The sequence below is a fragment of the Ornithorhynchus anatinus genome, chromosome 2, assembly GCF_004115215.2.
Source record: "Ornithorhynchus anatinus isolate Pmale09 chromosome 2, mOrnAna1.pri.v4, whole genome shotgun sequence".
NCBI classification, from domain to species: domain Eukaryota; kingdom Metazoa; phylum Chordata; class Mammalia; order Monotremata; family Ornithorhynchidae; genus Ornithorhynchus; species Ornithorhynchus anatinus.
Genome location: NC_041729.1, coordinates 126,847,854 through 126,856,214, shown reverse-complemented (window position 1 = coordinate 126,856,214; position 8,361 = coordinate 126,847,854). Strand labels below are relative to the sequence as shown.

At 39.2% G+C, this 8,361-nt stretch overlaps 1 non-coding gene across 1 annotated transcript; it reads left to right on the top strand.

Moving 5' to 3' along the window:
* Positions 1-3,270: 3,270 nt before the first annotated feature.
* LOC114809393 lies at positions 3,271-3,408 on the top strand. The gene has a single exon (XR_003757180.1). It is a non-coding gene; the product is annotated as a small nucleolar RNA SNORA7 (small nucleolar RNA).
* Positions 3,409-8,361: the final 4,953 nt, after the last annotated feature.

Here is an 8,361-nt window from a genome sequence, read left to right as displayed (position 1 = left end):
GTGACTTAAAGCCTATGATGAGGAGTTTCTGTTTGACATGAATACGTGACCATTGGAGGCTTTGGAGAAGTGGGGAAGATTGTTTTTTTTCCCCGGGATGAAGGATATACTGGAAAAAGTTAAGGATGGATGCAGAGAGGTCATCAAGGAGGCTGGTGAAGTAGTCAAACCGGGACATTATGCTTGGGCCAGTGGGGGAGCAGTTTGGAGGATGAGGAAGGAATAGAATCTGCTGAAGTTGTTACATGTCACAATGCTTGTAATTGGTAATGTTTAAAGCAACTATGATGACTACACTCCAAGATAGTTATCATTCAAGTTTCTTTCTCTCTAATAATTCAGGCTCATGTAGTCACGAATTTCTCCAAATCAATCATTTGTACCCAAACTAAACGACTGGGTGTATCTATCAGCACAACTTTCTTTGGATTTGAGAAGCAGTGTTGCTCAGTGGAAAGAGCTGGGCTTGGGAGTCAGAGGTCATGGGTTTGAATCCCGGCTCCACTGCTTGTGAGCTGTGTGACTTTGGACAATTCACTTAACTTTTCTGTACCTGTTACCTCATCTGTAAAATGGGGATTAAAACTGTGAGCCCCACGTGGGACAAACTGATCACCTTGTATCTACCCCAGCACCTAGAATGGTGCTTTGCACATAGTAAGTGCTCAACAAATGCCATTATTATAAGTTTATAAGCAGGTATTTATACAAGAAATACCTTTATATTCAAGATCATTCAAGAGCAATGTTTTTGCTGGTCCTCTGTTAGGGTGCAAACACCTTTTGTATAGACACTGTTTGGCATGTCAAAAGATGCACTTTGTATGTGGTTCAATGCAAATCTGAACTTGCTCACAAAATTATGTGTGTGCCTATCTAAAAGTGCATAAAACACAGGCAGAATTTAAAGATCTGGTAGACAGATCCTTGATAGACAACGGAAGCTCCCCCTCATCACTCACCCAAGATGGGCCGAAAGACAATAGGTTATCTTTTATATAAAACTTATGGCCATGTATGGTACAGTACAGAGAGTGTTTGTTATTGCTAAGAGTATCATTTGAATATGTGCAGCATGGTGGAACTACTTAAAAGGCACCCAGCAAGAACCTTATTTTGAATTGGATTTATTTTCTCTAGTAATGACTGTTTTCCAGATATATATGTATACGCTGCTGTTTCAATAGGTGTCAGGTAGTACAGAGAAAAATCTGTTAGAAAAATCTGTTGTAGTGGAGACTGAACATTTTCTTCATACTTGAGTTATGTATTGAAAATAGAAAAAATATGTTTGGACTTTATATCTCAAATGCATTACTGCCTTTGGAAAAATATGCAACCAATTATAATGCAAATCAAGACATGGAATCTAATGGTGGAACTGATCTGTTAATTCACCCATATTTTCTGTTTCCAGTCAATACTGAAACTATTAAACCTGATATACTTTCTGGCAATTTTTTTTAAAGGTATGGGACTTTAGGTAGTGAATCTCTATTTATGTGTGTTCTTTAATTTACAAAACTACCATTAAAGGAATAATGCCCTTGGTATATTTAAAAATTAATCACTTGGGCTATTTATCTGCTGACCATATCTTTTGTCATTTCCATTTAATTTTTCATGTTATTGATGCAACCTACTGTACATTCTTTTAAAGGGATACACTCAACAAAGATGATGGCTTATTACCATACAACCATTCCATTAATCAGTCGTGAAGGTTTTTTGAAGCCGACTGCAATTTTCTGAGATGGAGCGGACTTCAGTCCTCATCATTAGGTTCAATGCACTGAAGTCAGTATGCAAATTTTCGAAGGCAAAGGTCACATTACTATGCTTCTGTTCTGGATTTTGATCACTGGAGCTTAAAGTCTTTAATTCTTCAAGACAGGATTTTTCCCTTTCTTTTGCCTGATGATTTTCTCTGAGGTGTAAATTGTAGCTAGAGCACAAGAGTGATGCTGTCACCTATTAGAAAAAGAAGTTACAAGGTGAAAATGACCTTGTCATTTGATCTCCGAATGCAATCCATCAATACCTTGAAGGAATATGACAAGCATTACTTTGTGGAATAATCATTATACAGAGGTACAGCACCAATACAAAGAGAAAACAAGAACTTTCCAAAATAGCAGATGATGTTGGACCAAGTATTAAAACAAAATACTGAATATACTCCCATGTACTTTAATTATTTGCATTTTGATAAAAAAGATCAAAATATTAGGTTTTAGTTGGGATTGACACAATTGACACAGGATTCAAAGATTAATAAATTTAGTTTACATTGTGAGTTACAAAGGACAAGGCAGAACACTCTAGTGGCAAACAAAGTTAACATGAAATTTGACTCTTGTAGAATATTTTCATGTTGATTGGTAAGCAAATCCAAATGATTATATGTTACTACAGTTTTCTCATTAGTCAAAGGAAAATTCATTTTTTCAAGAAAATTGATGAGGTAGCAGAACTTCATAACTAATTTCCTGTTGTAGGACAGAATCAATGTTCTGGGTAGTTTGATATGCAAGATTTAGAGTAGCCAGAGCCACTAGGTGAAAAATAATAAAGGATAAGTAAATAGAAGGGTGCCAAAATCAGATTTTGGTAGCAATAAGGGAGTAAAAGAAGATAATCTTAGGAGTAAAATTGATTGTGGACTAAGATAGGGCAAGGTGACCTGATCAGGGTGAAGACCACAAGCACAAAAGAGCCAAAAGAAAAAAAAGGCAATTATGAAAATGAAGAAGTGGAGGAGGATACTTTCCCTTTCTTGGATGGTCAGATAAGAAGTTTTTCCAGAGAGAAAAATCTGTTCATCTGTTCTTCTTCTCCCTCAGAATGTCAGCCCCTTATGAGATTGCTACTGGGCCTTATTTCATTATCTTCTATCTTAGTGTTTAGTATAATACTTGCAAGGAGTTAGTGCTCAATAAATATTATCATTATTGTTATAATTATTCTTTTTAAGATTGCAAGAGTTAGGGTAAGAGGCCCTGCCCCTGTTCCACTTAGATTATGTCTTGAGTAGGCAGTCTTTCTTGAGACCTCTTGAAGTGTCAATTAATTGTTTCAGTAACTGTGCTGAGAAGTTGATGGTGACCAAGAGTGTTGACAGAAGACAGTTGTTGGCAACACTGCCTTGTCTACTTTCCAAACCCCTAAAATAGTGGACCACATTGGGATGTCTTAGAACAATGCTTGACACATAGTAACTGCTTAACAAATACCAGAATTATTACTATTATTATTGTTATAAAACCTGTGGCTCTTTCAGGATTGCACCTGGAGAGTTTCCAGTACTCTATCAGCTTTGACTACAGGAGGTAAAGTCCAGCAGAGGCATACTCATTCCATTCCTAGCTTGGGCAATGGCTAGTGAGGAGAAGACAATCTGCTATAAGTCAAAACTCACCTGTGCTGGGCAGCAGTGGCATGAGAGAGAGTCAAGGGCAGAGACTCAAGTTTACTGCACAGAAGGAGGCAATGGTAAACCACTTCTGTATTTTTGCCAAGAAAACTCTATGGATTCAGTACCAGAATGATTGCAGATGGAGGTGGGGAATTTTGAGAGATGTGTCCACGGTGTCACTATGGGTACGAGATGACTCGACAGCATAAGACAAGAAAAAAAACAAACTGTAACATCTATCTCATGCCCAATATGTTGAAGTCATTTAGCTGCCCTTCATTATTCTCAGGTCAGTGCAGTAAGCAGCATGGCCTGGGAAGCAACATTCGTTCATTCATTCATTCATTCATATTTATTGAGCACTTACTGTGTGCTAAGCACTGTACTAAGCGCTCGAAATGTAAAATTCAGCAACAGATAGAGACAATCCCTGTCCAACAATGGGCTCATAGTCTAAAAGGGGGCAACAGACAGCAAAACAAAACAAGTAGTCAGGTATCAATACCATCAAAATAAATAGAATCATAGATATATACACATTAATAAAAAAGTAATATATATTAAAAATAAATATATACAAATATGCACAGGTGCTATGGGGAGAGGAAGGGTAGAGCAGAGGGAGGAAGTAGGGGGAATGGGAGGGCAGGAGGGTCAGAAGGAAGGGGAGGACTCAGTCTGGGAAGGTCTTCTGGAGGAGGTGAGCCCTCAGTAAGGCTTTGAAGAGGGGAAAAGAGCTAGTTTGGCGTTGTAAGGAGAGAGGGCATTCCAGGTCAGTAGTAGGATGTGGGCCAGGGGTCGACAGCGGGACAGGTGAGAACGAGGCACAGTGAGGAGGTTAGCGGCAGAGGAGTGGAGTGTGCTGGCTGGGCTGCAGAAGGAGAGAAGGGAGGTGAGGTAGGAGGGGACTAGGTGATAGAGAGCTTAAAGCCGAGAGTAAGGAGTTTTTGCTTAATGCGAAGGTTGATAGACAACCACTGGAAATTTTTCAGGAGGGGAGTGACATGTCCAGAGCATTTCTGTAGATAGATAATCCGGGCAGCAGAATGAAGCATAGACGGAGCTGGGTGAGAAAGGAAGATGGGAGATCAGAGAGGATGCTGATGCAATAATTCAGTCGGGATATTATGAGAGATTGTACCAGAAGGAAGTAGTTTGGATGGAGAGGAAAGGGCAGATCTTGGCGATGTTGTGAAAATGAGACCGGCAGGTTTTGGAGACGAATTGGATATGTGGGTTGAGTGAGAGAGCAGTCAAGGTTGCAGACCTGTGAGACGGGAAGGATGGTAGTGCTGCCAACGGTGACAGGAAGGTCAAGGAGAGGACAAGGCTTGGGAGAGAAGACAAGCCAGGTGGTTAATAATAACATTTATTAAGCCCTTACTATGTGTCGAGCACTGTATTAATCACTGGGATATTTATAAGGTAGTTAGGTTGGACACAGTCTTTGTTGCCACATGGGGCTCACAGTCTAAATAGGAAGGAGTAGGATTTAATCCTCGCTTTACAGATGAGGAAACTGAGGCACAACAAAGCTAAATAACTTGCCCAAGGTCACACAACAACCAAATATTGGATTTAGAACCCAGGTCCTCTGACTCCCAGGCCCATTTACTTTCCACTAGATCATGCTGCTTTCCAAGCCATGATGATTTCTGCAAGTAATGAAGAGAAATTAAATACGCTCAACATATAGCTCAGCCTTGGGAGCCAGAGGACTTGTTTTATAATCCTGTCAATGTCACTTACCTGCTGTGTGACCTTAGAAAAGTCAGTTAGCTTCTCTGTGCCTCAGTTACTTCATCTGTAAAACAGAGATTAAATCCTCTTCCCACAGATTTTACTGTGAGCCTAATGTGAAACATGTACTGTGAGCAATCTGATTATCTTCTATCTACCCAGCACTTACAACAGTTCTTGACACATAGTAAGCAATTAACAAATACAAAAAATACCAAAAAATAATTGTGATTCATCAGGACTGGAAATCTTGTCGTTTTTCATGGCTCTATGTTAGTGACCTCATCACAAGTCAATAATTATAGTTGTGGTATTTAACTGCTTGTTATTTACTAAATACTGGATAAGTAGCAGATAAATTGGACACAGTCCCCTCTGACAAGAGGCTCATAATCTAACAGGTAAGGTAATGAATTCTCATTTTACAAATGAGGAAAATGACACATAGAGAAGTTAAGTGACCTGCCTAAGGTCACACAGCAGAAAAGTGGCAGAGACTGGATTAGAACCCAGATCCATTTACACCAAGGCCTTTTCCTTTTTGCACTAGACCAACCTACTTCTTTTGTTGGAATATTGCCTTATCTTCCCATTTTAACTGACTCTGAGCTTTGAAGTTTGAAGTCTTTTTGCCACACTGCAGGATTCCATTCTTGAGCTGTAGCATCCTCTACCTTGTGGCACCTGCTTCTTTAGTAAATTTAGGCATCTATGTTTCCTTTTTTAACTGGGACCACATGGGCCTCTAAATATTGGTTCCATATTACTGGATTTGCTGTTCAGGGATTATCAAATAAACTCTGCTATCACAATTGCTGTTCATTTTTTCCCAGTGCTTAGTACAGTTCTCTGCATACAGTAAGTATTTAATAAATGCTATTAATGCTACTAGTATCTTGGAATTTACAGAGAGAACACCTTTGTATTTTTTTAAATGGTATCTGCTAAGTGCTTACTATGTGCTAGGCACCGTGCTAAGTGCTGGAATAGATATAAAGTAATCAGGTTGGACACAGTCAATCCATCTCCCACTTGGGGTTTACAGTCTTAATCCCATTTTACAAATGAAGTGACTGGTGTAAAATAGTATAAGGAGGTATAGGGAAGTTAAGTGACTTTCCCAAGGACACAGAGAGAACAAGTGGCTGAACCAGGTTTAGAACCCAGGTCCTCCGGACTCCCAGGCCATTCTCTATGCACTTGACCGTGCTTCTTCTCTACAGAGTTGCTGTTTCTTTGAAGTCAAACTAACAGCATTCTAGGACATCTATCTACCTATGTTATTTTTTAAAAGGGAAAATCATACAGTTAATATGAGAATTTACTTGAGAAACTCCTCTAAAATACTGTGGCTTCCCCTTCTGAATAGCTGAGCCTCCAGGCTAAGAATTTATTAAGAACCCATAGAGAATCTAATAATCTTGAATCCGATTTAATACTTATTCATTCCCCGAATAAACCTTCTTTCCCCTGCTCTCTCTTCTTTCCATGTATCCGATGCACTTGGACAGGGACTCTTTAAGGTTCACCCCACCCTCAGCCCCAGAGCACTTATGTACATATCTGTAATTTATTTTAATGTGTGTCTCCCTCTCTAGACAGTAAACTACTTGTGGTCCAGAAATGTGTCTACTAGATCTGTATAAGTAAGTGCAGTCTGCATACAGTAGGCACTCAATAAATACCATTTAAATTGAATGATTGATTGGGCCAAGGTCAGAAATACCAATTTTACCAAAATGATCCAAAATTTTTTATTTAATGAATTATGTAACCATCAACTAGCAGTTATGGTAATCACCTAATAATAAATAATGTTAATCAACAATGACTCCAGATTAATAATGGTATACTGAGTCAAAGAGGTTCCATGTTAGGATATCCAAATTTTACTTGGACATATTGACCCTTTTTTGGTGACTGCCAGAAAATCAGGTGACCACACTCCATGGCACCTGCTCTCCCTCACTAACCCTCATACTCTCTTTAAACGATTCCTCTTTTTCTTCCCCATATGGCTTTTAAAATTGTTCTCCCAATTCCCTGAGACTACTAAATGTTCCACCTGCTGCTTGAGTTCCCAAATCCATCAACCTTCCAGTACCTTTGAATCTTGATCTGCCTCTGTCTCTCTCCCCTGCCCATTTCCATGGTTCTTCAGGGAAATATCCTCTACTCCCTCCCATTGCACCAGTTTTTGAATTTTATAAAAAATATTTTTCATAGTGGGACTAGCCCATTCCTGAATGTAAGCTACTAATACGATTACCATTGCCATAGAGACTGGGCTGGAAAGGAGGCTCTGAAGGAAAGCACCACTTCCTTCTCCTTTCTCCACTATGGTCCCTACGGCTATGACAAGCTTGATATTACAGGCCGTGAAGTGGGTGGGAAAAGTGGCATGAAGTCACAGTTGGAGGAAGGACTAGCCTAGTTGGGAAACAAGTATTAATATTCTGCAAGAAAAAAATTAAAAATAAAAATGGTGTCAGGCAAAGGGAAAAATATGGGGACTATGCAGGGGACCATAGAATGTGCCATATATCCAGTTAGAAAAGTTATATCACAGTGAGCATTTCCTCATTGTTGCTCAAATGTCTGCTTTTGAAGTCCACATTTTTTATAGGATTTTCCTGCTACTAAATGTGTGTATTCCTTGCAGGTGATGTTGATCAATCTGTTCAAGAAGCTGGATGACCCTTGGGGTAAGCACAGATCATCACCAAGTCTGTCTACCATATTCCTAAAAATCACATTGATCTTTTTGTTTCTATTTTCTACTTCATTACTTAGCTATCTGTCTTTGAGTGATATGCTTTCTAAGTAATACAGTTTGATGACAGCTTCAAATACTTGTCCATATATAGTCTCCTTCAGGTAGGCTCAAATTTAACTTTAGTGTACTTCAGATGATGGTAAATATACAATATTGTGCTACTATGAAAAATAATACCCAGTCATTTTGAAGACATTCAGAGCTCAGTGCATTGTAGTTCCTGGTTGGCAGTCTCACAGACTTGTGATAATGCCTAAAGCCTGTGGAATTAGAACAATTTCCAGGGGACAGGAAGCAAATTCTGATTCCAGCTTCAGTGTTCCTTGTAAAACCCAAAAAGCATATGAGCCTAGACTAGGTTTAACAGCAGTGAACTACCATAGAGTCCTGACTGACCAAAAAGGCTGAAGAAGTGAGCAGTAAGAACCTT